Genomic DNA, 20,318 nt, shown 5'->3' on the forward strand with positions numbered 1-20,318 from the left:
CGACTTACGAAACCTCATCCTAGACGAAGCCCACAAATCGCGATACTCGATTCATCCCGGCGCCAATAAGATGTACCACGACCTTAAAGAACGATATTGGTGGCCGAACATCAAAAAGGAAGTCGCTACTTACGTTGCCAAATGTTTGACTTGCGCTAAAGTCAAAGCCGAACACCAAAGACCGTCCGGGTTACTTCAACAACCCGAGATTCCGCAATGGAAGTGGGAAAGGATCACGATGGATTTTATCACCAAACTACCAAAAACGTCAGGCGGTTATGATACTATTTGGGTCATTGTCGATCGCCTCACCAAATCCGCGCACTTTCTCGCCATGAAAGAGACCGACAAAATGGAGAAACTTGCACGACTATACATTAAGGAGATTGTAGCCCGACACGGTGTGCCTTTATCGATTATCTCCGACCGAGATGGTCGTTTCGTTTCTAGATTTTGGCGTACGTTACAAGAAGCGTTGGGAACGCGTTTGGACATGAGCACCGCATATCATCCCCAAACCGATGGGCAAAGTGAACGTACAATACAAACCTTAGAGGATATGTTACGAGCCTGCGTTGTTGATTTTGGGAAGGCTTGGGACAATCACTTACCTCTCGCCGAATTCTCTTACAACAATAGTTATCACGCGAGTATTAAGGCCGCACCTTTTGAAGCGTTATATGGTCGAAAATGTCGCTCTCCTCTTTGTTGGGCCGAAGTGGGTGACGTGCAAATTTCCGGGCCCGACCTCATTCACGAAACCACCAAGAAGATTCTTCAAATCCGAGATAGGCTTCGGACGGCCCGGAGTCGTCAAAAATGCTATACCGACAAAAGACGCAAAGACCTCGAATTTCAAGTCGGTGACCGCGTCATGTTAAAAGTCGCACCTTGGAAAGGTGTCATCCGTTTTGGGAAACGTGGGAAACTAAATCCGCGGTACGTTGGCCCTTTCGAAATCTTAGAACGTGTTGGAACCGTTGCGTATCGTTTGGATCTTCCGCCTCAACTAAGCTCCGTCCATCCTACTTTTCATGTATCTAACTTGAAGAAATGTCTTGCCGAGCCCGATATCGTCGTTCCTCTCGAGGAGCTTACTATTAATGACAAACTCCATTTTGTGGAGGAACCGGTTGAAATTGTGGACTACGTCGAGAAGGAATTAAAACAAAGCCGGATCCCGATAGTTAAGGTTCGTTGGAACGCCAAAAGAGGACCCGAGTTTACTTGGGAAAGAGAAGATCAAATGCGAAAGAAACACCCTCATCTATTCCCGGTTCCGGAAACGTCAGATTCCGAGGAAGAAACAACGACTACTACGCCTACCTAAATTTCGGGACGAAATTTCTTTTAAGGTGTAGGTAATGTAACATCCCGCCTTTTTTCGTTTACTTTTCCGTTTAACTATTTAAGTTCCGTTATATGTTTATAACACATTCCGTTAATATGCGTTGAATTATCTCGTTTAGGTATTTCCCGCACCCGGTTTAAAGTTAAGGGACCAAACTTGCCAAGGGTTGAAACTTTTGACTAGGTCAAAGAGTCAACCCTCATCCTCATCCATTCAATCTCATCTCTTTCACTCTTACTACTTCAACTTTTCTCTCAACTTCCATACAAAGATTCATCATCCAAAATCGAGCTAGCGGTCATCTTGCCAAACAAATTACATATTTGAACTCCTCGTGATCTCCTCTTCGATTCCATACCGACCTCATCAAATTTGGGTAACTTTCTAAAATCACTAATTTTATGTGTTCTTGAGATTTTTGAATTAAAAGGTTGTTAATTAGTGTCTATGGCTCAAGTCTAACATGAATATATGATTTATATGCTCGATCTCGTTGTTTTAGTGTAACTAGCATGAACTTGAATTTTGGTGTGTTGTTCTTGAATTTTGGATGATCATATGTTGTTAGATGTTAAAAGTTGATGTTTTAATTGTGTTACTAGCATCACTAGCTTCAATTTGATGTGTAGGTTGCCTTAGAAAACTTCATGAACTTGATTATTGATTTTGGTGAATTTGGGTTAGGGTTTGATGAACTTGAAATGGACTTTTGATGCATTGAATGCCATGGATTATTATTGGTAAGTGTTTAGTTGGATTGTATGCTTGATTACCTTCGAAACGGCATATCATTCATGTAAATTGGTTGCCCGAATCATTGAATTGCATTTATGAACTTGTATGCGGTTAATGTTAAGCATTAGATGCGGTTTTGGTTATTGTAATAGGTAGATTGATTGATAAAATGTGTTTAGTTGTTTTCCTCGTCAAATTACCTTCCCAACGGTATAAGATACTTGTCTTGATTGTTTGCGGATCATAAATGGTGATTGTTTGAAGTTAGGTTCGTGCATAAAACTTAAAAACTGCCAGAATTCTCTGCACAGGTATTGGCGCGGCGCGCCATATACCCGCGCGGCGCGCCGTTTGGGTCTGTCCAACTTGGTCAATTTTCGAATAATGTTTGCTATGCTACGCACCTCCGATTCACATGTAACTTGTCCTAACATGCTCATACATGATTAAAAACCTCAGAAAAATAGTTCGGGACACGACCCGAACGTGTTGACTTTTCGTTGACTTTGACCGACCAAAGTTTGACTTTTTGTCAAACTTAACCAAATGATTTTGCAATCTTCCTAACATACTTTTATACTTGTATCTTGCATGAAACTTGACAATTTGCTTCACATGCTATATTAATCGAGTCGTATTGAGCCATAGGACTAATTGCACATCTTTGACCCTTCGTGACTATCGTTATTGATACAACCTAATTGTTTAGGTCGAGACTAGCATTGTTCTTTGCACGTTTACTTGTTGAAGTATTATTTCACTCTTGCAATCAAAGGTGAGATCATAGTCCCACTTTTACTCTTTTAAACTTACTTTTGGGATGAGAAAACATAAACGATTCTTTTGAACTAAGTGAACACAAGAACGGGAAAACAAACATTCTACATACGAGTTTAGAACGAAAATCCTCAATCCGATTATCATTAGTTACATCAGATGGTGTAAGCGAGAACTTATGTTATATGGCCATATGGGTTTGACAAACCCTCATTCAAACGGTTCGCTACCGTTTACGAATGAAATATATTTTCGGGAACAGTGTTGTTCTAGCACTAATTGATGGGGTATTCAACGGACGGAACGTTAAGCTTTGATAATTGGGTGCTCGTGAATATTAACTTTTAGAATGTACTATGGCTTTATCGATGTTGCAAATCTTGTGGTTCAACTTACTATTACTCATTTACTTATTTAAACCTATGATTTCACCAACGTTTTCGTTGACAGATTCTCTATGTTTTTCTCAGGTCCTTGAACTTAGGTGATACATGCTTCCGCTCATACTATTTGATACTTGCGTTGGATGTCGAGTATACTTGCATACGTGGAGCGTCTTTTTGACTACTTTTAATCGTGTCGCACGTGTTTCATACAAACTTTAAACATTGTTATGTACTTTTTATGGAAACTACTTTTGTAAACTTTGAAACACCCTTATTTATGAAATGAATGCGACATACTTTTCGGTCAAACTTTGTTATAAAGACTTACGACCATGTAATGGGACCATACGTAGATGACGCCGTCATTTGACGATTTGTCGGGGTCGCTACACAGGCTGCGCTACATACCAACAATAACCTTGGATCTAGCAGTACAGGAAATCGTGTAGGATGCACCTACAAAGAATTCACTGCCTGCAAACCTTTGGAATTTGATGGAACCGAAGGACCGATCGGATTGAAACGGTGGACCGAGAAGGTTGAATCGGTGTTTGCCATAAGTAAGTGTACTGAAGAGGACAAAGTGAAGTACGCTACACATACCTTCACAAGTTCTGCGTTAACATGGTGGAATACCTATCTAGAGCAAGTGGGACAAGACGATGCGTACGCACTACCGTGGTCAGCATTCAAGCACTTGATGAACGAGAAGTACCGTCCCAGAACCGAGGTCAATAAGCTCAAGACAGAACTTAGAGGGTTACGAACCCAAGGATTTGATATTACCACGTACGAAAGACGATTCACAGAATTGTACCTATTGTGTCCGGGAGCATTCGAAGATGAGGAAGAGAAGATCGACGCGTTTGTGAAAGGATTACCGGAAAGAATCCAAGAAGATATAAGTTCACACGAGCCCGCCTCCATACAACAGGCATGTAGAATGGCTCACAAACTAGTGAACCAGATTGAAGAGAGAATTAAAGAACAGACTGCTGAAGAGGCCAATGTGAAGCAAGTTAAAAGAAAGTGGGAGGAAAACGGTGATAAGAATCACCAATACAACAACAACAGCAATTACAACAATAATCGCAACAATTATCCCAACAATCGCAACATCAATCGCAACTACAACAAAAGGCCCAACAACAACAACAACATCAACTACAACAATCATCCCAACAACAATAATAACCGCAACAACAACAACAATCAGAAGCAGCTATGCCAAAGGTGTGAAAAGTATCACTCGGGGTTCTGCACCAAATTTTGCAACAAGTGTAAAAGAAATGGTCATAGCGCGGCGAAATGTGAGGTCTACGGACCAGGGGTTAATAGAACGAAAGGAACAAATGGTGTCGGAACGAGTAATGGTGGAGCAAGTAGTGTCGGAGCAAGTTATGCCAATGTAGTTTGTTATAAATGTGGAAAACCGGGCCACATTATTAGAAATTGCCCGAACCAGGAGAACACGAATGGACAAGGCCGCGGAAGAGTTTTCAATATTAATGCGGCAGAGGCACAAGAAGACCCGGAGCTTGTTACGGGTACGTTTCTTATTGACAATAAATCTGCTTACGTTTTATTTGATTCGGGTGCGGATAGAAGCTATATGAGTAGAGATTTTTGTGCTAAATTAAGTTGTCCATTGACGCCTTTGGATAGTAAATTTTTACTCGAATTAGCAAATGGTAAATTAATTTCAGCAGATAATATATGTCGGAATCGAGAAATTAAACTGGTTAGCGAAACATTTAAGATTGATTTGATACCAGTAGAGTTAGGGAGTTTTGATGTGATAATCGGTATGGACTGGTTGAAAGAAGTGAAAGCAGAGATCGTTTGTTACAAAAATGCAATTCGCATTATACGAGAAAAAGGAAAACCCTTAATGGTGTACGGAGAAAAGGGCAACACGAAGCTACATCTTATTAGTAATTTGAAGGCACAAAAACTAATAAGAAAAGGTTGCTATGCTGTTCTAGCACACGTCGAGAAAGTACAAACTGAAGAAAAGAGCATCAATGATGTTCCCATTGCAAAAGAATTTCCCGATGTATTTCCGAAAGAATTACCGGGATTACCCCCACATCGATCCGTTGAATTTCAAATAGATCTTGTACCAGGAGCTGCACCAATAGCTCGTGCTCCTTACAGACTCGCACCCAGCGAGATGAAAGAACTGCAAAGCCAATTACAAGAACTTTTAGAGCGTGGTTTCATTCGACCAAGCACATCACCGTGGGGAGCTCCTGTTTTGTTTGTCAAGAAGAAAGATGGTACATTCAGGTTGTGTATCGACTACCGAGAGTTGAACAAACTTACCATCAAGAACCGCTACCCACTACCGAGACTCGATGACTTATTTGATCAACTACAAGGCTCGTCTGTTTATTCAAAGATTGACTTACGTTCCGGGTATCATCAAATGCGGGTGAAAGAAGATGATATTCCAAAGACTGCTTTCAGAACACGTTACGGTCATTACGAGTTTATGGTCATGCCGTTTGGTTTAACTAATGCACCAGCTGTGTTCATGGACCTTATGAACCGAGTGTGTGGACCATACCTTGACAAGTTTGTCATTGTTTTCATTGATGACATACTTATTTACTCAAAGAATGACCAAGAACACGGTGAACATTTGATAAAGGTGTTAGAAGTATTGAGGAAGGAAGAATTGTACGCTAAGTTTTAAAAGTGTGCATTTTGGTTGGAAGAAGTTCAATTCCTCGGTCACATAGTGAACAAAGAAGGTATTAAGGTGGATCCGGCAAAGATAGAAACTGTTGAAAAGTGGGAAACCCCGAAAACTCCGAAACACATACGCCAGTTTTTAGGACTAGCTGTTTACTACAGAAGGTTCATCCAAGACTTTTCCAGAATAGCAAAACCCTTGACTGCATTAACGCATAAAGGGAAGAAATTTGAATGGAATGATGAACAAGAGAAAGCGTTTCAGTTATTGAAGAAAAAGCTAACTACGACACCTATATTGTCATTGCCTGAAGGGAATGATGATTTTGTGATTTATTGTGACGCATCAAAGCAAGGTCTCGGTTGTGTATTAATGCAACGAACGAAGGTGATTGCTTATGCGTCTAGACAATTGAAGATTCACGAACAAAATTATACGACGCATGATTTGGAATTAGGCGCGGTTGTTTTTGCATTAAAGACTTGGAGGCACTACTTATATGGGGTCAAAAGTATTATATATACCGACCACAAAAGTCTTCAACACAAATTTAATCAGAAACAACTGAATATGAGGCAGCGTAGGTGGATTGAATTATTGAATGATTACGACTTTGAGATTCGTTACCACCCGGGGAAGGCAAATGTGGTAGCAGATGCCTTGAGCAGGAAGGACAGAGAACCCATTCGAGTAAAATCTATGAATATAATGATTCATAATAACATTACTACTCAAATAAAGGAGGCACAACAAGGAGTTTTAAAAGAGGGAAATTTAAAGGATGAAATACCCAAAGGATCGGAGAAGCATCTTAATATTCGGGAAGACGGAACCCGGTATAGGGCTGAAAGGATTTGGGTACCAAAATTTGGAGATATGAGAGAAATGGTACTTAGAGAAGCTCATAAAACCAGATACTCAATACATCCTGGAACGGGGAAGATGTACAAGGATCTCAAGAAACATTTTTGGTGGTCGGGTATGAAAGCCGATGTTGCTAAATATGTAGGAGAATGTTTGACGTGTTCTAAGGTCAAAGCTGAGCATCAGAAACCATCAGGTCTACTTCAATAACCTGAAATCCCGGAATGGAAATGGGAAAACATTACCATGGATTTTATCACTAAATTGCCAAGGACTGCAAGTGGTTTTGATACTATTTGGGTAATAGTTGATCGTCTCACCAAATCAGCACACTTCCTACCAATAAGAGAAGATGACAAGATGGAGAAGTTAGCACGACTGTATTTGAAGGAAGTCGTCTCCAGACATGGAATACCAATCTCTATTATCTCTGATAGGGATGGCAGATTTATTTCAAGATTCTGGCAGACATTACAGCAAGCATTAGGAACTCGTCTAGACATGAGTACTGCCTATCATCCACAAACTGATGGGCAGAGCGAAAGGACGATACAAACGCTTGAAGACATGCTACGAGCATGTGTTATTGATTTCGGAAACAGTTGGGATCGACATCTACCATTAGCAGAATTTTCCTACAACAACAGCTACCATTCAAGCATTGAGATGGCGCCGTTTGAAGCACTTTATGGTAGAAAGTGCAGGTCTCCGATTTGTTGGAGTGAAGTGGGGGATAGACAGATTACGGGTCCAGAGATTATACAAGAAACTACCGAGAAGATCATCCAAATTCAACAACGGTTAAAAACCGCCCAAAGTCGACAAAAGAGCTACGCTGACATTAAAAGAAAAGATATAGAATTTGAAATTGGAGAGATGGTCATGCTTAAAGTTGCACCTTGGAAAGGCGTTGTTCGATTTGGTAAACGAGGGAAATTAAATCCAAGGTATATTGGACCATTCAAGATTATTGATCGTGTCGGACCAGTAGCTTACCGACTTGAGTTACCTCAACAACTCGCAGCTGTACATAACACTTTCCACGTCTCGAATTTGAAGAAATGTTTTGCTAAAGAAGATCTCACTATTCAGTTAGATGAAATCCAAATCAACGAAAAACTTCAATTCATCGAAGAACCCGTCGAAATAATGGATCGTGAGGTTAAAAGACTTAAGCAAAACAAGATACCAATTGTTAAGGTTCGATGGAATGCTCGTAGAGGACCCGAGTTCACCTGGGAGCGTGAAGATCAGATGAAGAAGAAATACCCGCATCTATTTCCAGAAGATTCGTCAACACCTTCAACAGCTTAAAATTTCAGGACGAAATTTATTTAACGGGTAGGTACTGTAGTGACCCGAACTTTTCCATGTTTATATATATTAATTAAGATTGATATTTACATGATTAAATGTTTCCAACATGTTAATCAATCAAACTTGTTAAGACTTGATTAATTGAAATATGTTTCATATAGACAATTGACCACCCAAGTTGACCGGCGATTCACGAACGTTAAAACTTGTAAAAACGACATGACGATATAAATATGGATATACATATGGTTAACATGAGATTATGATAAGTAAGTATCTCCATAAGTATATTAACAATGAGTTACATACATATAAACAAGACTACTAACTTAAGGATTTCGAAACGAGACATATATGTAACGATTATCGTTGTAACGAAATTTAAATGAATATATATCGTATTAAGATATATTAATATATCATAATATCATGATAATATAATAATTTAAAATCTCATTTGATATTATAAACATTGGGTTAACAACATTTAACAAGATCGTTAACCTAAAGGTTTCAAAACAACACTTACATGTAACGACTAACGATGACTTAACGACTCAGTTAAAATGTATATAAATGTAGTGTTTTAATATGTATTTATACACTTTTGAAAGACTTCAATACACTTATCAAAATACTTCTACTTAACAAAAATGCTTACAATTACATCCTCGTTCAGTTTCATCAACAATTCTACTCGTATGCACCCGTATTCGTACTCGTACAATACACAGCTTTTAGATGTATGTACTATTGGTATATACACTCCAATGATCAGCTCTTAGCAGCCCATGTGAGTCACCTAACACATGTGGGAACCATCATTTGGCAACTAGCATGAAATATCTCATAAAATTACAAAAATATGAGTAATCATTCATGACTTATTTACATGAAAACAAAATTACATATCCTTTATATCTAATCCATACACCAACGACCAAAAACACCTACAAACACTTTAATTCTTCAATTTTCTTCATCTAATTGATCTCTCTCAAGTTCTATCTTCAAGTTCTAAGTGTTCTTCATAAATTCCAAAAGTTCTAGTTTCATAAAATCAAGAATACTTTCAAGTTTGCTAGCTCACTTCCAATCTTGTAAGGTGATCATCCAACCTCAAGAAATCTTTGTTTCTTATAGTAGGTTATCATTCTAATACAAGGTAATAATCATATTCAAACTTTGGTTCAATTTCTATAACTATAACAATCTTATTTCAAGTGATGATCTTACTTGAACTTGTTTTCGTGTCATGATTCTGCTTCAAGAACTTCGAGCCATCCAAGGATCCGTTGAAGCTAGATCCATTTTTCTCTTTTCCAGTAGGTTTATCCAAGGAACTTAAGGTAGTAATGATGTTCATAACATCATTCGATTCATACATATAAAGCTATCTTATTCGAAGGTTTAAACTCGTAATCACTAGAACATAGTTTAGTTAATTCTAAACTTGTTCGCAAACAAAAGTTAATCCTTCTAAATTGACTTTTAAAATCAACTAAACACATGTTCTATATCTATATGATATGCTAACTTAATGATTTAAAACCTGGAAACACGAAAAACACTGTAAAACCGGATTTACGCCGTCGTAGTAACACCGCGGGCTGTTTTGGGTTAGTTAATTAAAAACTATGATAAACTTTGATTTAAAAGTTGTTATTCTGAGAAAATGATTTTTATTATGAACATGAAACTATATCCAAAAATTATGGTTAAACTCAAAGTGGAAGTATGTTTTCTAAAATGGTCATCTAGACGTCGTTCTTTCGACTGAAATGACTACCTTTACAAAAATGACTTGTAACTTATTTTTCCGACTATAAACCTATACTTTTTCTGTTTAGATTCATAAAATATAGTTCAATATGAAACCATAGCAATTTGATTCACTCAAAACGGATTTAAAATGAAGAAGTTATGGGTAAAACAAGATTGGATAATTTTTCTCATTTTAGCTACGTGAAAATTGGTAACAAATCTATTCCAACCATAACTTAATCAACTTGTATTGTATATTCTGTAATCTTGAGATACCATAGACACGTATACAATGTTTCGACCTATCATGTCGACACATCTATATATATTTCGGAACAACCATAGACACTCTATATGTGAATGTTGGAGTTAGCTATACAGAGTTGAGGTTGATTCCAAAATATATATAGTTTGAGTTGTGATCAATACTGAGATACGTATACACTGGGTCGTGGATTGATTCAAGATAATATTTATCGATTTATTTCTGTACATCTAACTGTGGACAACTAGTTGTAGGTTACTAACGAGGACAGCCGACTTAATAAACTTAAAACATCAAAATATATTAAAAGTATTGTAAATATATTTTGAACATAATTTGATATATATGTATATATTGTTATAGGTTCGTGAATCAACCAGTGGTCAAGTCTTACTTCCCGACGAAGTAAAAATCTGTGAAAGTGAGTTATAGTCCCACTTTTAAAATCTAATATTTTTGGGATGAGAATACATGCAGGTTTTATAAATGATTTACAAAATAGACACAAGTACGTGAAACTACATTCTATGGTTGAATTATCGAAATCGAATATGCCCCTTTTTATTAAGTCTGGTAATCTAAGAATTAGGGAACAGACACCCTAATTGACGCGAATCCTAAAGATAGATCTATCGGGCCCAACAAGCCCCATCCAAAGTACCGGATGCTTTAGTACTTCGAAATTTATATCATATCCGAAGGGTTTCCCGGAATGATGGGGATATTCTTATATATGCATCTTGTTAATGTCGGTTACCAGGTGTTCACCATATGAATGATTTTTATCTCTATGTATGGGATGTGTATTGAAATATGAAATCTTGTGGTCTATTATTATGATTTGATATATATAGGTTAAACCTATAACTCACCAACATTTTTGTTGACGTTTTAAGCATGTTTATTCTCAGGTGATTATTAAGAGCTTCCGCTGTCGCATACTTAAATAAGGACGAGATTTGGAGTCCATGTTTGTATGATATTGTGTAAAAACTGCATTCAAGAAACTTATTTTGTTGTAACATATTTGTATTGTAAACCATTATGTAATGGTCGTGTGTAAACAGGATATTTTAGATTATCATTATTTGATAATCTACGTAAAGCTTTTTAAACCTTTATTGATGAAATAAAGGTTATGGTTTGTTTTAAAATGAATGCAGTCTTTGAAAAATGTCTCATATAGAGGTAAAAACCTCGCAACGAAATCAATTAATATGGAACGTTTTTAATCAATAAGAACGGGACATTTCAATATGCTCGATCCACAAAGTGTATCTTCATAGGATATCCCAAAGATGACATGGGGTATTACTTCAATGATCCATCCGAGCAAACCGTATTTGTTGCTCGGAAAGCGGAATTCCTTGAAACCAAGTTCCTTATGGAAGGTGATGGTGAAAGGAAGATAGATCTTGTAGAGGTACAAGATCAAGCCGATGATACACAATTGGTTGGCACTAGTACTCAACATGAGGATGTTAAAAATGATCAAGTGGATGATCAAGGTACACAAGACGTTCGAAGATCTAGTAGGATTAGTAATCCTCCCAAGAGATATGGGTTTCTCGTGGATGGTTGCTATACGGTTGATTTGGATGAACCGACAAACTACGAAGATGCTTTATCAAGGATTGATAAAGATAAATGGAAGGAAGCCATGAACGCGGAGATGCAATCCATGTATGAAAATCAAGTTTGGGAACTTGTTGTGCAACCTCCTAGCTCCAAGCTAGTTGATTGCAAATGGCTTTTCAAGAAGAAAACCGACATACATGGAAACTTGGATACATACAAAGCTAGACTTGTAGCAAAAGGTTTCACTCAAACTCAAGGGGTTGATTATGATGAAACTTTCTCGCCTGTGGCAATGCTAAAGTCTATTAGGATATTATTTGCCATTACTGCTCACTATGACTATGAAATATGGCAAATGGATGTCAAAACCGCTTTCCTGAATGGATATCTTGAGGAAGATGTCTATATGGTACAGCCCGAAGGTTTTGTTGATCCGAAAAATCCTAAAAAGGTATGCAAGTTAAAGAAGTCAATCTACGGATTGAAACAAGCATCTAGAATGTGGAATCATCGTTTTAATGAAGAGGCAAAGAAATTTGGCTTCATTAAAAATGGTGATGAAGCTTGTGTATACAAGAAGGCTAGTGGGAGCTCCATAATGTTTCTTGTGCTATATGTGGATGATATATTATTATTTGGGAATGATATTACCACAATGCAAGAAGTCAAAACTTGGCTAAAGAGTTGCTTCTCCATTAAGGATCTTGGAGAAGCACAATACATATTGGGGATAGGGATCTATAGGAATAGATCCAAGAGATTGATAGGTTTAAGTCAAAGTACATACATTGATAAAATCTTGAAAAGGTTCAAGATGGAAAACTCTAAGAAAGGTTTGGTACCTATTCAAAGAGGAACCGTTCTCAGTTCATCTCAGTGTCCTACCACGAAGGATGAACAAGAGAGAATGAAGAAAGTCCCATACGAATCTGCTATTGGGTCTATCATGTATGCAATGATATGTAGTAGACCGGATGTGTCATGCGCTCTAAGCTTGACAAGTAGATACCAGAACAACCCAGGAAACAGTCATTGGATTACTGTTAAAAGTATATTGAAATACCTTAGGAGAACTAAGGATATGTTTCTAATATATGGGTCTGGTGGGGAGGAACTCGCTGTAAAAGGTTACGTGGACGCGAGTTTCCAAACTGATCGAGATGACTCTCGATCACAATCCGGTTATGTCTTCATGTTAAATGGTGGTGCAGTCTCTTGGAAGAGCTCAAAATAGGAAGTTGTTGCTTTATCCACTACAGAGTCGGAGTACATTGGCGCCTCATTGGCAGCTCAGGAAGCTGCATGGATGAAGAAATTCATCGATGACTTAGGAGTGGTCCCTTCCATTCAGGACCCTCTTGAGATCTTTTGTGACAACGAGGGTGCGATTGCTCAAATCAAGGAACCTCGTGCTCATCAAAAGACTCGTCACATTGAGCAGAGATTCAACTACATCAGGGATGAGGTTGAAAAGGGAAAGATATGTATTCACAAAGTTCACACAGATCAAAATGTTGCGGATCCACTCACGAAGCTTTTACATGGGCCAAAACATGAGGGACATGTTTGTGCATTAGGGCTTCGATATTCTAGTGATTGGAATTGATCTATTTTATGTATTGTAACGGAATGAATTAGTTCAAACTCATTAATATAATTATGGTATTAATTTAATTATGAGTCATGTTCCAATTTTGCATATTTTATCCATGAATAAACTATTATTCTAAATTCCGTAGTTGATCACATTTGTGGGAACAAGTGTGAGGTCTAGACTATTATGAACTTGGATTGGTTAACATTCAAATGGTGAATGTGGGGCAAGGTTGCAACCAAGGTTCATAGATATTTGTGAGACACAAATATTGGAAGACCCGCTCTCAAGATTTACTATATGGAGCCTTTGTGGTTGATCACATGTAATCTTGAGTAAAGGAGAATATCATTATATCCTCTGACCTGAGACACATATTGGGTTCGGATATCCACCGAATATTGTGCCTTGATTCTTTCCTTCGCTATTCTGAAACATGGTAGTACATAAGGGAGGCTTCAGGTATGGTACAAAGTGTAGTGTCTAGGACGTATGTAGTCAAGATGGAATTTGTCCCTCTTATTCGTTGAGAGTCAGATGTATAAGGCCTGACAAAGTTAAATCTATAAGAGAGTGATCATTCTATGTCTCTTGGATTTAACATGACATCTAGGACAAAAGGATATATTGAAAGATTCACCTAATCATATTCGAGATGGGAACTCGAAAGGGATGATGTTATTGAATGGCACTAAGTCATAACACATTGGGGGTGATGGACGGTCGTTAGGTGGTATCCGTCACTTGCATTAATTCCTTATGTTTCTCGTGCAAGTGGGAGATTGAAGGTATTTCATATGCCCGAGAGACATAATTAATTATTGTGGCCAATATGTTATGATCCAAGTCGGGTCATACCCAATAACAAACCGTCAACACTTTTATGTATTTATTTTAATGAGTGGATCTTTAAAATAAATATTTGACACTTAGACTTTAGAAATTGGTTTTCTAAATATAAAATGCAAGAAATAATTATTTGGATAATTATAGGTGCAAGTTTAATTATTTATGATTAAACTTATATGTGTGTTATATTTTATAATTGGTTTATAAAGTATAATTTTATAAAAGGTTTATAAAATTATATAAGGTGCAAGTATCATGGAAATAAATACAAGTTATATAAATGTTTAGCAAAAAAAAAAAAAAAGGGAGAGAGAAGGGGACGGTTTTTGAAATGTCCCGTTCTTATTGATTAAAAACGTTCCATATTAATTGATTTCGTTGCGAGGTTTTGACCTCTATATGAGACGTTTTTCAAAGACTGCATTCATTTTAAAACAAACCATAACCTTTATTTCATCAATAAAGGTTTAAAAAGCTTTACGTAGATTATCAAATAATGATAATCTAAAATATCCTGTTTACACACGACCATTACATAATGGTTTACAATACAAATATGTTACAACAAAATAAGTTTCTTGAATGCAGTTTTTACACAATATCATACAAGCATGGACTCCAAATCTCGTCCTTATTTAAGTATGCGACAGCGGAAGCTCTTAATAATCACCTGAGAATAAACATGCTTAAAACGTCAACAAAAATGTTGGTGAGTTATAGGTTTAACCTATATATATCAAATCATAATAATAGACCACAAGATTTCATATTTCAATACACATCCCATACATAGAGATAAAAATCATTCATATGGTGAACACCTGGTAACCGACATTAACAAGATGCATATATAAGAATATCCCCATCATTCCGGGACACCCTTCGGATATGATATAAATTTCGAAGTACTAAAGCATCCGGTTCTTTGGATGGGGTTTGTTAGGCCCAATAGATCTATCTTTAGGATTCGCGTCAATTAGGGTGTCTGTTCCCTAATTCTTAGATTACCAGACTTAATAAAAAGGGGCATATTCGATTTCGATAATTCAACCATAGAATGTAGTTTCACGTACTTGTGTCTACTTTGTAAATCATTTATAAAACCTGCATGTATTCTCATCCCAAAAATATTAGATTTTAAAAGTGGGACTATAACTCACTTTCACAGATTTTTACTTCGTCGGGAAGTAAGACTTGGCCACTGGTTGATTCACGAACCTATAACAATATATACATATATATTAAAGTATGTTCAAAATATATTTACAACACTTTTAATATATTTTGATGTTTTAAGTTTATTAAGTCAGCTGTCCTCGTTAGTAACCTACAACTAGTTGTCCACAGTTAGATGTACAGAAATAAATCGATAAATATTATCTTGAATCAATCCACGACCCAGTGTATACGTATCTCAGTATTGATCACAACTCAAACTATATATATTTTGGAATCAACCTCAACCCTGTATAGCTAACTCCAACATTCACATATAGAGTGTCTATGGTTGTTCCGAAATATATATAGATGTGTCGACATGATAGGTCGAAACATTGTATACGTGTCTATGGTATCTCAAGATTACATAATATACAATACAAGTTGATTAAGTTATGGTTGGAATAGATTTGTTACCAATTTTCACGTAGCTAAAATGAGAAAAATTATCCAATCTTGTTTTACCCATAACTTCTTCATTTTAAATCCGTTTTGAGTGAATCAAATTGCTATGGTTTCATATTGAACTCTATTTTATGAATCTAAATAGAAAAAGTATAGGTTTATAGTCGTAAAAATAAGTTACAAGTCATTTTTGTAAAGGTAGTCATTTCAGTCGAAAGAACGACGTCTAGATGACCATTTTAGAAAACATACTTCCACTTTGAGTTTAACCATAATTTTTGGATATAGTTTCATGTTCATAATAAAAATCATTTTCTCAGAATAACAACTTTTAAATCAAAGTTTATCATAGTTTTTAATTAACTAACCCAAAACAGCCCGCGGTGTTACTACGACGGCGTAAATCCGGTTTTACGGTGTTTTTCGTGTTTCCAGGTTTTAAATCATTAAGTTAGCATATCATAAAGATATAGAACATGTGTTTAGTTGATTTTAAAAGTCAAGTTAGAAGGATTAACTTTTGTTTGCGAACAAGTTTAGAATTAACTAAACTATGTTCTAGTGATTACAAGTTTAAACCTTCGAATAAGATAGCTTTATATGTATGAATCGAATGATGTTATGAACATCATTACTACCTTAATTTCCTTGGATAAACCTACTGGAAAAGAGAAAAATGGATCTAGCTTCAATGGATCCTTGGATGGCTCGAAGTTCTTGAAGCAGAATCATGACACGAAAACAAGTTCAAGTAAGATCATCACTTGAAATAAGATTGTTATAGTTATAGAAATTGAACCAAAGTTTGAATATGATTATTACCTTGTATTAGAATGATAACCTACTGTAAGAAACAAAGATTTCTTGAGGTTGGATGATCACCTTACAAGATTGGAAGTGAGCTAGCAAACTTGAAAGTATTCTTGATTTTATGAAACTAGAACTTTTGGAATTTATGAAGAACACTTAGAACTTGAAGATAGAACTTGAGAGAGATCAATTAGATGAAGAAAATTGAAGAATGAAAGTGTTTGTAGGTGTTTTTGGTCGTTGGTGTATGGATTAGATATAAAGGATATGTAATTTTGTTTTCATGTAAATAAGTCATGAATGATTACTCATATTTTTGTAATTTTATGAGATATTTCATGCTAGTTGCCAAATGATGGTTCCCACATGTGTTAGGTGACTCACATGGGCTGCTAAGAGCTGATCATTGGAGTGTATATACCAATAGTACATACATCTAAAAGCTATGTATTGTACGAGTACGAATACGGGTGCATACGAGTAGAATTGTTGATGAAACTGAACGAGGATGTAATTGTAAGCATTTTTGTTAAGTAGAAGTATTTTGATAAGTGTATTGAAGTCTTTCAAAAGTGTATAAATACATATTAAAACACTACATGTATATACATTTTAACTGAGTCGTTAAGTCATCGTTAGTCGTTACATGTAAGTGTTGTTTTGAAACCTTTAGGTTAACGATCTTGTTAAATGTTGTTAACCCAATGTTTATAATATCAAATGAGATTTTAAATTATTATATTATCATGATATTATCATGTATGAATATCTCTTAATATGATATATATACATTAAATGTCTTTACAACGATAATCGTTACATATATGTCTCGTTTAAAAATCATTAAGTTAGTAGTCTTGTTTTTACATATGTAGTTCATTGTTAATATACTTTATGATATGTTTTCTTATCATAGTATCATGTTAACTATATATATATCCATATATATGTCATCATATAGTTTTTACAAGTTTTAACGTTCGTGAATCACCGATCAACTTGGGTGGTCAATTGTCTATATGAAACATATTTCAATTAATCAAGTCTTAAAAAGTTTGATTGCTTAACATGTTGGAAACATTTAATCATGTAAATATCAATCTCAATTAATATATATAAACATGGAAAAGTTCGGGTGACTACAGTACCTACCCGTTAAATAAATTTCGTCCCGAAATTTTAAGCTGTTGAAGGTGTTGATGAATCTTCTGGAAATAGATGCGGGTATTTCTTCTTCATCTGATCTTCACGCTCCCAGGTGAACTCGGGTCCTCTACGAGCATTCCATCGAACCTTAACAATTGGTATCTTGTTTTGCTTAAGTCTTTTAACCTCACGATCCATTATTTCGACGGGTTCTTCGATGAATTGGAGTTTTTCGTTGATTTGGATTTCATCTAACGGAATAGTGAGATCTTCTTTAGCAAAACATTTCTTCAAATTCGAGACGTGGAAAGTGTTATGTACAGCCGCGAGTTGTTGAGGTAACTCAAGTCGGTAAGCTACTGGTCCGACACGATCAATAATCTTGAATGGTCCAATATACCTTGGATTTAATTTCCCTCGTTTACCAAATCGAACAACGCCTTTCCAAGGTGCAACTTTAAGCATGACCATCTCTCCAATTTCAAATTCTATATCTTTTCTTTTAATGTCAGCGTAGCTCTTTTGTCGACTTTGGGCAGTTTTCAACCGTTGTTGAATTTGGATGATCTTCTCGGTAGTTTCTTGTATAATCTCCGGACCCGTAATCTGTCTATCCCCCACCTCACTCCAACAAATCAGAGACCTGCACTTTCTACCATAAAGTGCTTCAAACGGCGCCATCTCAATGCTTGAATGGTAGCTGTTGTTGTAGGAAAATTCTGCTAACGGTAGATGTCGATCCCAACTGTTTCCGAAATCAATAACACATGCTCGTAGCATGTCTTCAAGCGTTTGTATCGTCCTTTCGCTCTGCCCATCAGTTTGTGGATGATAGGCAGTACTCATGTCTAGACGAGTTCCTAATGCTTGCTGTAATGTCTGCCAGAATCTTGAAATAAATCTGCCATCCCTATCAGAGATAATAGAGATTGGTATTCCATGTCTGGAGATGACTTCCTTCAAATACAGTCGTGCTAATTTCTCCATCTTGTCATTTTCTCTTATTGGCAAGAAGTGTGCTGATTTGGTGAGACGGTCAACTATTACCCAAATAGTATCAAAACCACTTGCAGTCCTTGGCAATTTAGTGATGAAATCCATTGTAATGTTTTCCCATTTCCATTCCGGGATTTCGGGTTGTTGAAGTAGACCTGATGGTTTCTGATGCTCAGCTTTGACCTTAGAACACGTCAAACATTCTCCTACGTATTTAGCAACATCGGCTTTCATACCCGGCCACCAAAAATGTTTCTTGAGATCCTTGTACATCTTCCCCGTTCCAGGATGTATTGAGTATCTGGTTTTATGAGCTTCTCTAAGTACCATTTCTCTCATATCTCCAAATTTTGGTACCCAAATCCTTTCAGCCCTATACCGGGTTCCGTCTTCCCGAATATTAAGATGCTTCTCCGATCCTTTGGGTATTTCATCCTTTAAATTTCCCTCTTTTAAAACTCCTTGTTGCGCCTCCTTTATTTGAGTAGTAATGTTATTATGAATCATTATATTCATAGATTTTACTCGAATGGGTTCTCTGTCCTTCCTGCTCAAGGCATCGGCTACCACATTTGCCTTCCCCGGGTGGTAACGAATCTCAAAGTCGTAATCATTCAACAATTCAATCCACCTACGCTGCCTCATATTCAGTTGTTTCTGATTAAATATGTGTTGAAGACTTTTGTGGTCGGTATATATAATACTTTTGACCCCATATAAGTAGTGCCTCCAAGTCTTTAATGCAAAAACAACCGCGCCTAATTCCAAATCATGCGTCGTATAATTTTGTTCGTGAATCTTCAATTGTCTAGACGCATAAGCAATCACCTTCGTTCGTTGCATTAATACACAACCGAGACCTTGCTTTGATGCATCACAATAAATCACAAAATCATCATTCCCTTCAGGCAATGACAATATAGGTGCCGTAGTTAGCTTTTTCTTCAATAACTGAAACGCTTTCTCTTGTTCATCATTCCATTCAAATTTCTTCCCTTTATGCGTTAATGCAGTCAAGGGTTTTGCTATTCTGGAAAAGTCTTGGATGAACCTTCTGTAGTAACCAGCTAGTCCTAAAAACTGGCGTATGTGTTTCGGAGTTTTCGGGGTTTCCCACTTTTCAACAGTTTCTATCTTTGCCGGATCCACCTTAATACCTTCTTTGTTCACTATGTGACCGAGGAATTGAACTTCTTCCAACCAAAATGCACACTTTCAAAACTTAGCGTACAATTCTTCCTTCCTCAATACTTCTAACACCTTTCTCAAATGTTCACCGTGTTCTTGGTCATTCTTTGAGTAAATAAGTATGTCATCAATGAAAACAATGACAAACTTGTCAAGGTATGGTCCACACACTCGGTTCATAAGGTCCATGAACACAGCTGGTGCATTAGTTAAACCAAACGGCATGACCATAAACTCGTAATGACCGTAACGTGTTCTGAAAGCAGTCTTTGGAATATCATCTTCTTTCACCAGCATTTGATGATACCCGGAACGTAAGTCAATCTTTGAATAAACAGACGAGCCTTGTAGTTGATCAAATAAGTCGTCGATTCTCG

This window comes from Rutidosis leptorrhynchoides, chromosome 4 (assembly GCF_046630445.1).
Source record: "Rutidosis leptorrhynchoides isolate AG116_Rl617_1_P2 chromosome 4, CSIRO_AGI_Rlap_v1, whole genome shotgun sequence".
In the NCBI taxonomy this organism is placed as follows: domain Eukaryota; kingdom Viridiplantae; phylum Streptophyta; class Magnoliopsida; order Asterales; family Asteraceae; genus Rutidosis; species Rutidosis leptorrhynchoides.